A 15,045-nucleotide genomic window follows, 5' to 3' on the forward strand; every position below is an offset into this window, starting at 1 on the left:
GAACTTGGGGTCCCTTCTGGCTCCAAGTGACCCCTGTAGGGGTGGGGAGATTCCTTTCTGAGGCCAAGACTGGGTAAAGCAGAAAGAAGGGTAGGCTGGCAGCATGGCCCTAGAGCCCCTTCCTGCGGCAGCAGTATGCATGGTCCTCACCAGTTCCCTGCCTCTGGGCACAGGCGCCAGTCGGCAGAGGGGGACCCCCAGGACCCACCTTTGGGGTGCGGAGGCAATTGGGGCTTGTGCGTGGGAGATGCTGGCACATAGAAGGTGCTCACTGAACTAACAGGCTTGTGTCCATGGGATGTCCTCTGAGGTGCCTCAGCCGAGGGCTGGGGTGGGAGGTGAGGGCCTTTCTGGGGGCCTGCTAGCCGTCAGGTGCCAGGGAGCGTTTTCTGGTCAGCTGAGCCCAAGGGGCAGTCCAGGGGGGTGGGGCTGGGTTCTGTTGGGTGACCTTGAGCAAGTCCCAGCCTCTCCATGGCTTCATTTTCTCCTGTCAGCAGAGCCAGTCTCCCAGGCTAGGTGACTGGGCCTCCACCCTCCCTCTGAGAAGACGCCCCTTGCTGGCCGAGTCCGGTTCTGGCCTCTCCACGGTCCCCTCTAACCCCTCCCAGACAGGGGTGGCTTGTTGTCCCAACAACTGCAGGAGCCCCTCAGCTCCCCACTGAGCCAGAGGTGGCGGCTGCTGCAGCCCTCCCCCACCCCAAGGTGCCTTCAAAGGCACCGAGTCTGCAGGGTGCGCTATCCCCATACATGCATTCTCTGAGCTTTTGCCTAAAGGGCTGGGGGGAGACAAAGTCTGGAGGTGTCCCCTAAACTCTGGGGGCGCGAAATCTTCCCCAGGCTGTCAGGGGTGGGGCGAGGGGAGCAATTTCCCCTCAAAGCTCTTGTTCCTGAGCTTCTAGACATTTGTCCCCTGCATAGATGGATGCAGTCGGGGCAGGCTGTGAGTGGGGTGGCAGGAGGACAGGCAGGGGGACACATAGGGAAGGTGAGGGTGGAGCACCGTGGGGAGGGGGTGCTGGGAGCATCCCTCCCTCTACAGCATGAGCACCCAGGACCCCCTCAGTTCTGTGTGGAAACAACCCAAACTGGTTTCAGCTGCATCCTTACCTCCCTGACCCTCAGCTGCGGTAGTCACTTTCCCGCCCACCTATCCCAAGATTCCCCCCATGCTGGAGCCCCACCCCTGCCAACACTCACAGCCCAGTCCTCAGCCCCCACTGCTGTGTCCCCTGGCCCCAACCCTACTTCTTCTCCTTCATCTTTAAGCTCCCACTCTTATCCCTAAGATAACAGGAACCTCCTGTTCCCCCATATCATTCCACCTGGTCTTGGGGCACCCTAGCTTGTTGAGGGTCCCCACAACGTAAGGGAGATGGTGAGGGTGTGCAGCATTCCCTGAAGCAGTCCTGCCCCAAGCCCCTCAGTGAGGTGGGCCCATGGGTACAGGGGAAGGGCTGCCCTGACCTGCTGCCCGCTTGCTGTGTTTCAGGGTGGACAAGTCTTTCAGCCCTCGCCGGAGTGTGTGGTGAGTACTGGGCTGCTCAGCAAGGCTGGGTTGGCTTGACTGCCCCTGGGAACACCCCCCCCCCAGCCCATTCTCATTCCCTACAATGCCAGCCCACACCCTCTGCCCACTTTCACCAGAGGGGCAAGACCCTCTTACCAGTTTTGTGCCCAGATGTTCTTGTTCTTTCCAGAGCGCTGCCTTAGAATTAGACAAATCCGGTTCAAACCTCACCTCTGCCTCTGCCTGGGTAACCTTCAGCAATCCAGCGAACTTCTTTGCACCTACTTATTTAAGAGTGGACGTTGTGAAGGATAGGAGCTGTGCTAGTCTTGGTTGACTAGAGAAACAACTCCAGAGACACTCATGTGGATGAGAAAGAGCTTAATACAAATAGGAATTGTATATTAAGAAAACATCCAGCTCAGTCTGGATCAAGTCCTTAAGTCCGATATTAGCCCATATATCTGATACCAGTCTGTAAATTCCTCTTCAGACTCATGCAACACATGCAATAATGCAGAATGCAGGAAGATCACAGACCAGTGGGTAGAAAATCTTGTGGATCTAGTGGTGGTGGAAGCATCTCAGTACTGGTGTGGGTCTTCACGTGGATCCTCCAGCTCCAGGGCTTTGGCTCCATGTGGCTTGTTAACAGGAATGTTTCGCAGGGAGACAAGCAGAGAGAGGGTATCTGGCCTCCAAATGAGGTCATCAAGCTGCTGCCTGATTGACAGGCTAAGTTTCACCCCTTCACTCTTAATAGTCTCAAGTTGACACCAGATGATGTAATGACCCCAGGAGCCCTGGTGGTGTAGTGGTGGTTACGTATTGGGCTGCGATCTGCAAGGTCTGAAGTTTGAAACTACCAACTTCACTATGAGTTGGCGCTGCCTTGATGGCAGTAAGTTTGGTTTTGAGTTGTGGGGGTGTGATAAAGGAGTCTCTGAGTGGTGCAGGCTATTAAGTGCTCGCTGCTGAATGGAGAGGTTGGTAGCTCAAATCCACCTCCAGGTGCCTTGGGACATTGGCCTGACAGTCTATGCCACCACCACCCCCTCACCCCTCCCTGCAATCAGTCATTGAAAACCCCCTGGAGCATACCTTTTCTCTGGGGTCCTGTGAGTCAAAAGTTGTAGAACCAACCACCACCCAGCCGGACCGGACATCTCATAGATCCTCCCTAAATGTGCTTCCTCAGCCCTCTTCTTCTCCATCCCTGGACACCTGCCCCGGCTTGGACTGGGCCAGAGGTGCCTTTTCACAGTCCCCAACCCGGCTGTCCCATCTCCTGCAAGGTTCTCAGAAGGCCCGCCCAGCCCCTTCTCCTTGGAGGAGAACCAGCTGCATCCGAGGCTTCCCCAGCCCCTGAGAAGTGGTAGGCGGAGGTGTAGCCTCACCTCCTCTTGGGAGTCCCCACACCTCCAATGCCCTTGCAGGCGGGCGCCTCTCAGCTTCCCTGGCACCCACATCACATGGGCCCAGCTGGCTGCTCCCGCTGCAACAGGGCGAGTCTGCGGAGGGCTTCCAGGGTCACCAGGCTCCACAGGGGTCCTTAGCTGATGATGATCCCTCTCTGGCACCATGGGATGGGGATGGAGTGGGGCAGGCTGAGCTTGGACTGGTCTTTAGATGCTCTCCGAGGGGCCTGGAGGAGCCCCGGTGGCCTGGTGGGTTGGTCACACACTGGTTACAGGTCGAACTTCCCAGCCACTCGGCAGGAGAAAGGGGAGGTTTTCTGCTCCCATTAAGATGTACAGTTCAGAAACCCACAGGCGTTGGTCTGCTCTGTCCCGCAGGGCTGAGATGAGCTGGCACTGACTCAATGGCAATGAGTTTGGAGTTTAGGGGTGTGACTTGGGCAGGTACTCTGCCTCTTTGTGCCCCCTCAAGCTGTGGGCACTCCTGAGCTGCTTCTCTGGGCAAAGCGGTGTGTGGTCCCCAGAGCTGGGATAGGGCCAGACAGGTAAGGCAGGCATAGGGCTTCCCTCCAGGGCTTCAGTAATCAGACCAGCAGCAACCCCCGCTAGTCAAGCGGGTATAGTAGGCACTGCTGGACATGCTTGCTGTGCAGCTTAAGGCCACACAGCTAGTCAGTGCTTCGATTTGATGGTGGTCTTCCAGACAGTGCAGAGCCCAGACCCTCATGCTCAGGTGGGTCTGAGCTAGGGGTTCATTTCCAGGAAGACTTGGAGACAAAAGGATGATCCAGAAGCCCCCCTTGGGGGAACGGACACTGGACCAAGAGTCTCAGACGAGCATCCAGGGTTGGTAGTTGGAACTTTGGGCACGCACATTCCTTTGCCTCTCTGGGCCTCAGTTGACACATCTGTCCCTTAAGGGTTGACATTCCTCAGGACATACCCATTTCCCACAATGCCTTGCCCTGCATCCTCCTCACTAGCTCCGTCTCCAAGGTGCTAACCCCTAGGCAATCCTGTCCCAACTACGGGTAGCCAGTTGTTCAGCACCAGCGTGAGGTTGGCTTCACTGCGTTGTTGTGAGCCATGTGGTCCATTTCCACACACTTGCCGAGGCTCTGAGGCTGGATCGCTAGGGAAGCACACTGCCACGTCTTTTCTCCCCTGAGTCGGTCTCAAAACTCCCTGCCATCGATTCTGATGCACAGCGACCCTACAGGACAGGGTAGAACTGCCCCCGTGGGATTCCAAGACTGTCACTCTTTATGGGAGCAGAAAGCCTCGTCTTTCTCTTGTGGAGCAGCTGCTGGGTTTGAGTTGCCCATCCTGTGGTGAGCAGCCTATGCGTGACCTGCTCTGCCCCCAGATCCACCTCTTGGACCTGTAGGTGGACTCCACCCTGACTTTTCTGTTTGAAGGCAAGCACTTCATCCATTGTGCCACCAGGGCTCCTCAGCACATGGCCAGAGCTTGGTAAGCGGTGGTCATTTGTATCTTTAACTGACATTTCCTGGTCTGTTTCCACCTCTTTCCAGCTTGCCCTGTGTCCCCCAACTTCTGGTCAGCAGTCATGCGGGGGCGGGGGTGTGTGTGTCAGCTGGCGTGCCATACTTCTGCCGGTGGCATGCCCTTCCCTCCCACACCACCAGCCCTCCCCACCCACCAGCCCCCTTTGGCCACCATTGTTGAGGGTTCCCTTTCCCACCCCCATCTCATCTCACTCCCTCCTCGGAGCAGAGTGCCCCAGAGCACCCACACCAGGCTAGTGCAAAGCACCTGGGCCTGGGGTCTGGCAGGTGGCCTGGGACACATCCCTTCCTCTCTGATCTCCGCAGGGCTCTCTCCCGGGGTTGTAGCGAGGCAGGCTCTGAGCTCCTGGAAAGCAGGTGTTGGTTGAGTTACCTTAGGGCTGTATTTAGCCCAGTTCCCAGCAGCAGGTGCTCAGTTTCCTCATCTGTAAAAGGGGACAAAATATCTTCTCAAAGGACAGCAAAGCTGCAAAGGAGGAGAGGGGACAGACGGAAGGCTGTGTCCTCACCCCTCCCTGTCCCACAGACTCGGAGGCTGAGGGGCGGTTTGTGACGTATGACGGACCTGTTCGGAGAGAGCATCGGTCGAACTCTGTGCAGTAGCTGGGAAGACTTCCTGGGAGAAGCCTGGTTTCCTCCTGGGTCCCTTTACCTTTCTTCTTTCTTTTTTTGGTTAAGGATTAAGAGATTAGGGTGTAGATAAGGAGACTAGCAAGGCCTAGTATTGACCAGTTGCATTCGAGGATGGTTCTCCTTCCTGGTCCCCATCAGCAGGTGGCTTACAGTGTGTGTGTGTGTGTGTTTGTGTGTAAGGCCTAGTATTGACCAGATGCATTCAAGGATGGTTCTCCTTCCTGGTCCCCATCAGCAGGTGGCTTACAGCGTGTGTGTGTGTGTGTGTGTGTGTGTGTGTGTGTGTGTGTTTGTGTGTAAGGCCTAGTATTGACCAGATGCATTCAAGGATGGTTCTCCTTCCTGGTCCCCATCAGCAGGTAGCTTACAGTGTGTGTGTGTGTGTTTGTGTGTCCGGGAGGTGGGGAGGAAGGGAGGTGTCAGAGCAGGCATGCAAATATGAGAGGAAATGGGGCCCAGAGGGAGGGCTGCTGGTTCTTCAGCTCTCTGGGGCCCAGAAGACCAGGGGTAAGGACCCACCATTTGAGGTGGACACCAGTGGAGAAGAAGAAGGAGGTGGCTGAAGGAGAAGCAACTCTGACAGGGAAGCTGGAGCCTGGGGGAAGGAGGCAAGACCCTCAGGGACTGAGCACCAGCGGGGCCAGGCCTTCTGCAATGGTGGCCTCATGAAGTCACCCCCATGGTCCTGCAAGTTGACCTTAAAATACTAGTGGCTGCTGAGCTGCTGCTGGCTCACGAATGGCTTCATTTTCCATGGCTGGTTTTTCCAGAGTGAGTGGCCTGGCCTTTCTTCCAGGTGCTTCTGTGCAGCCTAGACCCTCTAGCCTTTTGGTCATACCAAAGTGCTTTCACCATTCACACTACCCAGAAATCCATGGTGACCGCTGGTGTCCCCATGTTACAGAGGCCAAAGCCACGGCTGAGAGAGGTGACACTTCCAAGCCCAGTGTCACACAGCTGGCCAGGACTGGCTTTGAATCCAGCTGTTTTTTCTTGCCATGGACAGGACCTTGGTTGGAGGTGAGGAAGCCCCTGAACTGAAGGAAGTCCTGGTTATGGGGTGAGATGGCCCCCAATGCCCACCACATAGGACGCCCTGCCCAGCCCCATGTTGAGATGTAGCCCCCTGGGCAATGAGGGTGCCAGTTGCCCCTGGATGACCACATCTCATCCTCACACTATCCAGCCCCATCTTACAGAGAGGGTGCGCAGTCAGTGGGTGGCGAACCAGGGCTGGCAGTGGGGTCGGCCTGATGCTGCTGTGCCAACTGGGCAGCCACTGTCCTCAAGTGGCACCTCTCGTCCATCACTGAGCAGCCGGAGGCCCGGGGACCCCCGTGAGCTGCAGCAGGAAGCACGAGTTGCCTTCATTAGCGACTCTGAAATGCCAAGCGGGTAGGACCTGCTGGGCCTCCTCATCTATTATGCATCTGATAGGCAGGCCCCCAGCAGGCAGCTGGCAGGGCAGCAGCAGCTGCTTCTTGAGCCTACACCTGCCACCAGGCTTCTGGGCAGAGATCCCCTAAGGCCAATGCCTAGGCGTCGCCTGCTTCTTCCTCTTGGACTTGCCAAGGTGCGAGAGTCCCACTACTGGGAACAGGAGCAGGGACACTGGTCCCCAACTCATTCCTCGGCCTTTCGCAGCAGCCACTTCCGGGAGAGACAGAGACCCCAGGGAGTCTGGGGTGATCTGGGACCAGCTGGGCAGGAATGGGCTGAAACACAGTCTTAGGGATGAGGTCCCTGGCTACACAGACCCTCGGTATGATAGACAGGGGCCATTATTCCTCATTCTCGGAGTCAGTAGCTACCGAACCCTGTGTATGTGCTTTGGGCTCATTGAAATGAGAAAGGCCCAGTGCCGGTCATCACAGAGAGAGCCTGGTTTGGCCTCGCCAAGCCTTGGTTTGCTCTGCTGTAAAATGGGGATGTAAGATCTGAAAATGACGATGGCTGCTAGCATTTTAAAGCCAGGTTGCATGCTAGCTAGCAAGGTCGTTTCCTGGGGCTCCGTGTGCCCGGCTGCTTTCCTGCCCTTCCCCCGTGGCTGGAAGCGATCCTCATAGCCACCCGGCGCCTGCTGTTGTCGTCAGAGTCACGGACTGGGTTCCGACTCGCCGTGGCCCGAGGCGCAGCGGCCCGAGGTGTTGCGGAGTGAAACTCCACCCTCACGACGGACTGTGTGAGTCATTGTTACGGCCACTGTGTCCGCCCAGCTCGCTCGGCCCCTCCACTTTACCGAACACGATGTTCTTCTGACTGTGTGAGTCATTGTTGCGGCCACTGTGTGCATCCGTCTATCCGTCTCGCCCGGGCCTTTCCTCTTTCTCTCTACCCCTCCACTTTACCGAACACGATGTTCTTCTCCAGGGACTAGGCTCTCCCCACAACGTTCCCATAGGATAGGAGACCCGATCTTGCCATCCATGCCCCTGAGGAGCAGTCTGGCTGTACTTCTTCCACGACTGATCTGGTTTGTTTTGGGGGCTTGGGGGGGCAGTCAATGATACTTTCAATATTCTTTTCCAACACGATTGTTCAAAAGTATCCATTTCCCTTCGGTCTTTTTAATTCACTATCCAACTTTCCAACATGCATAGGAGGCAATTGAAAACACCACGCCTTTGGTCAGCTACATCTCAGTCCTCAAAGTAACATCCTTACCTTTCCATACGCTGAACAGGTCTTGAGCAGCAGGTTTACCCCATGCAACGTGTCCTCCGATCTCTTGGCTGCTGTTTCCATGAGTGTGGATTGCGGATCCAAGCAAGGCAAAATCCTCGACAGCTTCCGTCTTTCCTCCGTTTAGCATCATGTTTCCTATTGGTCCACCTGTGAGGGTTTGGGTTTTGCATCAAGAGCTGTGGAAACCGAGGTGCAGAGGCCACACCAACCAAGTGTTGACGAAGCTGAGATTTGAGCCTCAGCAACGGAGCCCAAACTTGCCCATGACCCTATGCTGTCAGCCTGGGGAAGGAAGGTGGTGAGGCGTGACCTTTCTGAGGAAGTGGCATGTGACCTAAGTCCTGACGAAGGAGGGAGGAAACCATGGGAGGAGCTGGGCCCCCAGTCCAGGCAGAGGAACAGCAGGTGCAAAGGGCCTGAGGCACTGAAGAGCTCAGTATGTCCCAGGAACAGCAAGGAGGCCCGTGAGGCTAGAATGGTGAGGAAGCGTAAGGTTGGTGGTGGTTTGGAGAGGAGGCCAGGTGGAGCAGGACTTTGCAGGTAAGGTAGGAGTTTGGGTACGAAGTTGGGAGCACATCGAACCTTTGAGTCTGAGTCCTGGCTTTGGTGAAAGAGACCTGCGAAGTATCTCTCACTCAGCAAGAAACCCTGCTCTTTAATTCACAATCCCTTTGAGTGTTGGGGAAATTGGGGGGCAGTTCCCATGTGAGGGAAACATACTTTTATTCTCAGTAACTTCATGGACCTCTTGAAGCCCACCACTTCCAAGCTGAGTCTACCATGACCCCTTGGCATTTGCTTGACCAATCCTTTCTTGTATACTCCCAGCAACAAGAGGATCGCTACCTTAAAAGTAGCCCTTTCCATTGCCGGTGGCTCAGATGGATGGAGGAAGCTTAGAGACAATGGCCTCAGCGGAGGGCCACCCACTCCCACGATGGCACCCCAAAGATCAGGGCATGGATTCCATCTCCCCAGGTCTGCTCTCTCTGGGCTCAGCACTCACTCAGCCCGGCTCTCCCTTCTGCTCCTCGTCCATTCAGCTCAGTTACTACAGGCCTCCCGAGTTCCAGCCCCTTCAGTTCCTCCCCATCTCTTGAGGGCCAGATCACCACCCACCTGGGGAAGGCTATCCCTTTAGGGGGAGTTTCTGGAAGGAACAACACAAGGCCATAGAGACCCCTCCTTCAGAGAAGGTCCCTCTAGTATAAGGAGACATGAGAAACCCCCTTGAGTGGGATTTGATCCTGGGACCGCCATTGTTTGCTGTGTGCTGCTGGGCATGTGAGTCTCTGCCTCTGGGCACATTCTACCCCCAGCCTTGGCACAGTGAGGAGACCCTGATGGCCTCTGGGGTCCATGATCGGAGTCCCTGTCTCCTGAAGACGCTTGGGCTTGGGCCCTCAGGTCTGGGGTGGTGCATAGACAGGCTCGGAAAGCTTGGGGTCTGTAGCTACCTGAGTTCAGTACCTCATTTGAATTTACTTGCTGTGTGGTCTTGCCCTAGTTACTTTGCCTCTCTGAGCCTCTGGGCATTCATATGGCAGAAATAGCATTGCTTACCCTCCAGGGTCTTAGGATGAGATGAGATTCCAGCTGGTGCATCCGCGGTATTTGCATTTTGAGAGAAAAATCTCATTAAAGCCCAGGGAGCCACTTGTGGTGGGATCAGGTGGTGAGCTGGTCTACTGAGTAGAGCAAACCCCCCACCCTCACCCCCAAAGGCTTCCCAAATGCAAGGTCTCCCACTCACTCACTTTGCAAATAAAATCCACAACTACTCATGTGGGGGTGGGGCATCTGAGGGCCAAGCCTGCCTGCCAGGAACTGGGGATATGGCGTGGAAAGGGCAGACACAGCCTCTCTCCTCTCTGGGTTCATATTCTAGGCAGGACAAGGAAACAGGTGGCATTGATGGGGTGATGAATATCAATGGGGGAGACCTGGTTGTGGGGGACAGCTCAGAGAGCTCAGAGAAGGACTCCTTCTCCAGCCTGGCAATCAGGGGAGGCTTCCTGGAGGAGGTGGCTCAGAAAACCAAGCCCAAAGAGCAAGCTGGAGTGGGCCAGGGGGGCGCTTGTCTGGGCTGGAGTGGGGGCAGTGCCCAGAGACTGTTCCAGGCTTGTCAGGTGATGTCAGGAGTGGGTCGTGTCCCTGCTTACTTCGTCAGGAGTTCTGGCAGGGTGGTCTGGGAGGACTCCAAGTCCCCACGCTACCATGGGACAGAGACCTGCCATCTGTCCCTGCTCATAGCTCCAGGAACTGCTCTGTGCTTGAAGTCCCTTGATCCACTTGCTCTGTGTTATTGGGGCGGTGCTATTACGTAAAGCCCTGGAGCCAGACTGTGGACTGGATGGTGCTGTGCTATTGGGGCGGTGCTGTGTGTGTCCCGGAGCCTGGATTAGAGACTGGATGGTGCTCTGTGACTCCTGCATGCTATTAACAGCTCTGAGTACCTACCTGAAAGGATTGTGGGGGGAGTTGAGACCCTGCATGCCCAGATCTAAAGCCAGGCCTGGCCCAGTGAGTATAGTGCCTCGTAGTCGATGCCAGCTGCTACTGTTACTGCTGTCGTGTGCTGCTCTCCACCTACGTCAGTGTGTGGGCCCTGCCCTCCATGCTTGCCACCTGCCTGAGCATGGGCATGCCCTAGCCCTGGGCACTGGCCTTGACACTGGCCCTGCGTCAGGCAGGCCTGGCCTTGGGTCCTGACTGGTGACCTTGGTGCCTCCCGTGTGCAGTGGGGATCTTAATGGTCCCTCCTGCCAGGGAGGAGGTCCACCTAACAGGGAGGTGTTTCAGGTCACAAGTCACTGGAGGTAAGAAAGTCTCTATGCGTGGTGGCTCGGAGACCAGCATGGCCCTGCTCTGAGGCTCACATCTTACCCATAAAACAGGACATTTGTTATGACACACTCTGAGGCACTGGACTTCTAGTAGCATCAGACCGTCTGTAAGTTTTACCTGGTCCAGGTGTTGGCTGTGTGACCTGGGCTAGAAACAACCACACTGAACCCTAACTTCCACATCTGTAATTAAGGATAGCAATATGCACCTCCTAGGATTCTTGCTGGGCTTCCTTCCATTAGCCATCTGGTCACTCAAAAAAGCTTCCTCAGTCCCCACTAAGTGCCAGGTACTAGCAGTGAACCCAGGGTCCTGGTCTCTGGCCTCATGCAGGCTACATTCCAGTGTCAGAGACAGAGAAAGAAAACATCCCTGATGGGCTGAGGAGGAGCCCCCCTTTGCTAAGGGGGCAAGGGAGGGCCTTTGGAGAGGGCTGCAGCCTGGGAAGGGTGGGGGGCAGGCAGAGGGACAGCAGGTGTAAAATCCTTGATGTAAGAATGGGACCCCTTCCCTCACCCCAGTCCTGGCACATTCCAGACCACCTGGTCACAGGGGATGGGGACTGGGAAGACAGGGAGTTGGAAGCCCACCGTGACTCAGGTCAAGAAGTGCTGTCTGGACGGCAGGTCCAGGCCCGGGGCAGGCACATCTGTCCCAGGATGTGGGACAGGCCTGGGCTGGGTCTGATGAGATGAAGTGTGTGGCTAGAGGGCTGAATCTCAGAGATGTTGGAGCAGTCAGGGGTAAAGGCCGTGCCAGTCACAGGGGGTGGGGTAACCTGGTGCTCAGTTGATGGACCCCACTGCACAGAGACCCTGGGCCTGGCTGTCTTAGGAGAGGCTTGGGGGCAGGAGAATGCAAACCCACTTTGCCTCTCACCCTAGTCAGCCTGGGCACTGGCCCAGAGTGTCTCCCAGTCCCCAGCGATCCACAAGAACAGAAGCTCCTTGAGCTGACCCCCACACATGCATACACACCCCACTCACATGCATACCTCACTACTCATGCCCGTGAACTCTTGTTCAGTCGGCTGTGGCATTAACAATGAGTCACACACACATACACACATAGGCACACACACACAGAGGCACATTCCTACCTCAGATCCTCGTTTAGCTCGGACTATGTGCCAGCCCCCACGCTGACCCAGCCCTCGCCCAAGGAAGCTCCCGGCCCCATGGGGGAGACAGGCTGTAATCCTGTCATCATGCAGGAAACGTGCCAACCAAGTGGACAGATCTCTGAAGGCTCCGGCCTGGGGAGGGTCATGGTCAGAGATGGACGAGGGTACAGCATATGCCAGGGCCCTGAAGGGGGAGCAGCACATGCCAGGGCCCTGAAGGGGGACGACACACCCCAGGCTTGGGGAGCTGAGAGGGCCTGGAGAAACAGGCTGGGTAGCCACACAGGGAGCCGTGGGCCCTTCGAGGCAGGCGTCTCAATGCCGTGAGCTGTCAGGAGCCCCTGGGGGCTTTCAGGGAGGCAGTGACGTGCTCAGATGCAGCCCGCGTGCACACAAACCCACGCATCCCAGACACACGCTCTTTCTCCCAACTCAATTCACGTGCCTGCCAGGCCTTCCACCCACGCTCTCATCCGCTGATCCCACACACCCTCTCACACCTCCAGGCAGAGCCACACAAAACTGGAGCCTGGCTCCCGAGTCAAGGGGAGCCCGTCACTGGCCCCACCCATATGTGGAGGGGCCATCTGCACAGTGCACCACCCGTCAGGACTGACCGTGCCACAGGCACACACACACACACACACACACACACACACACACACAGAAGGTGCCTTCCAGCTGAGAAGTTCTCCTGCACCACTAGTGCTGCATTCTCCAGGCATTGAGTCGGGTTTGGGGGGACATGGGGCCCTCAGACATGGAGCATGGAGCAGCTTGCCCCAGGTCCCACATGAGGGCTTGGCTTGGCTAGGATTTGAACTCAACTCTGTTTGACCTCCAGGTGTGCGCACATACACCCCGACCTCTTGCCCAGACTCACAGGCATGTGCAGGTGAGCTCGCCACCTGGCCAGGCTTTGGCTTCCAAGAGGACAGGTGACCTTCAATGTTGACCCACATGGAAAGTTATTTAGGGCCCCAGGGAAGGGCCCAGGCCAGTGCGTGCCCACCTGCTTGGTGACCTTGTGGCCTTGTTGGGTGGGGCTGGGCGCCTGCCAGCTGACCAGGCTGAGGCAGCTCAGGGCATGAAGCTGGACTGGAGAAGCAGAGCCTGTATTTGCATTTCCATTTGCATTTACAAATGAGCCAGACAGCCCTCCCTGTCCCTGCACAGGCTGACCCCAGCTGGCCTGGCTCCCGAGATGTGACAGCCGAGGTCCCAGAGCCCAGCCCTGTGTCCAGCTGCTGGGGCCACTTCTATACTGCCTTCCCCCTCCCCTGACCCTCAGAGCAGGTTGCCTAATGTCTAATTAGAGGAAAGAGCATCAGCTCACAGTCTGCCAGCCTGGGTTTATGCCCCAGCTCCGTCAGCTCCTCAGTGCGAGATGGAGGTCAGAGTTTATCTCTCTCAGAGTCAGCAGACCAACACACCCAACCCCATCGTCGTGGCATCCATTCCAGCTATGACAAGGCTGGGCATTAAAGGGCACACGTGCTCATGGGCTTTTCTTGGCTGTTGTCTTAGCAGAAGCAAATCACCAGGCCTTTCTTTAGCGCCACCTCAGGATCGGTCTGAACCACCAACCTTTAGACAGAGCCGTACAAATCCTTCACACACCCCTGCTTGGAAGAGAGAAGGGTGAATCGTACCTTGCTCTCAAAATGGTTGAGAAAAGTAAAGGAGCCAAGTACCGAGGGGGCTGACTCATAGTAGGTGCCAAGTTGTGAAGATCCTTAATGCTTTTCTTCCGATTAGAACACTAACACACGCTCATGGAAACAATGCGAACGAGGTAGAAATATGCGCCACATGGTGGTCCTCCCGTCCAGGGGCAACCCCTGGGGCCTGTAATATTAGCTTTACTTTTTGACAAACAAGCCTTTTCTCTTGCAACCTGCTGTTCCCATCCAACTCTGTGCCGAGACCCTTTCTTGGCCAGGACTGGAGAGAGCCCGCTGCCATGCCTGCGGGACATTCCCGGCTCCGCTCTGCGTGCGCTTTGCAGGATGCTCCCAGACTCTTCCTTGTGGATGTTCGGTGGGCTTCCTCCTTCCAGCTATTGCAAACCTGCTGCCCTTTGTCCGTGTGTCTGTGTGCAATCTGTGTGCGCATTTCTGAAGGACAGATATTGATGTGGAACTGTTAGAGCCATCGGTTCCCAAATTTACTTGGCCCACCGTCCCCTTTTCACTTTTCAGGAAAAAAAAATTACTCAACAACCACTCCACCCCCACCTCCACTGTAATTAAAAACCTTCTTACAACAGTCTGTAATCCAGGATAAAGTTAAGTATCTGATTATGCAGCACGCCCCCCACCCATTGGCCTAGTGACCCCCAGGGGGCGCTATCCCCACTTCGGGAAACTGCGTGAGACGCAGTGTTAGACAGAGTAGCACATTTTAATCTCTAATGATTTTAACAGTAATAGACAGTTGTGATCAAGTCCTCGTCAACTCCTGGCAACTGTACGTTTCTCAAAGTAGAACTGTGCTCCGCAGTCTTGAGACGTACTCGGCCAGGCCTTTCTTCTGGGGCACCTGGGAGGACTTGACTCACCAGCTGAGCATGATAACCATTGGCACCCCTCGGCCCCACCTCCAGACTCTGACCCTCTAGGACAGGGGATAACTGCCCCTGTGAGTTTCTGGAACTCTCTATGGGAGCTGAAAGCCCTGTCTTTCTCCCGTGGGCACCACCGGGGCCTCTCTAACCAGAAGCCCTTCAGAGAAGTGGTAGCAATTGCCGCCGAGTCATGAGAATTCACACCCCCAGCTTCTCCATAGTATAGCATCATCGTGTCAGTGGGCGTCACAGAACCCAAACAGGGAGGTGCCTGCGGGTCACCTCTGATCCAGTCCTCCTCCCCACCCTGTTCTCCAGAAGCCCAGCGCCTTCTCCACTCGGGGCTCCCTGTCTCTCTGCTTGGCGGGAGCTGAGTGCCTTTCATGGCTGGGCAGCGCTAATGATCACGCTGCTCCTGCGGTGAACGCCAGCCCACCTCTCCACCACAAGGGAGCCAGGGAGAAGAAGGGGGCAGCTGCAGGTGCTCCTGGTTAATTTTATCCAGCCCTTTGTCCGAACAAACTCATTGCATCCTGAGGACAACCTTTGGAGGCTGTGGCTGCTGCTAGTCCCATTCTACACATGTGAAAACGGAGTCGTGGAGAAGTTAGGAACTTGCCCAAACGTGTACAGCTGTTAAGTGGCCGAGGCAGGGTTTAAACTCTAGAGCGCCCATCTCTGATGCTGTGCTGTCTCTCCAGGCAAACCAAGCCCTCTGCTACTGAGTTGATCCTGAC

The 15,045-nt window shown here is 56.1% G+C and overlaps 1 protein-coding gene across 6 annotated transcripts in view; it reads left to right on the forward strand.

The window, feature by feature from the left end:
- Positions 1-1,489: 1,489 nt before the first annotated feature.
- LOC101648359 (RAP1 GTPase activating protein) overlaps positions 1,490-15,045 on the forward strand; it is a 50,229-nt gene continuing 36,673 nt past the window's right edge. For all 6 annotated transcript variants that reach the window (XR_006680895.1, XR_006680894.1, XR_006680896.1 and 3 more), the window contains exon 1: positions 1,490-1,525. The gene's annotated coding sequence lies outside the window, so the exon portion shown is untranslated. The remainder of the gene's footprint in view (positions 1,526-15,045) is intronic.

This window comes from Echinops telfairi, unplaced genomic scaffold, assembly GCF_000313985.2.
Source record: "Echinops telfairi isolate 266 unplaced genomic scaffold, ASM31398v2 ScPeMD7_7457;HRSCAF=8495, whole genome shotgun sequence".
NCBI lineage: Eukaryota > Metazoa > Chordata > Mammalia > Afrosoricida > Tenrecidae > Echinops > Echinops telfairi.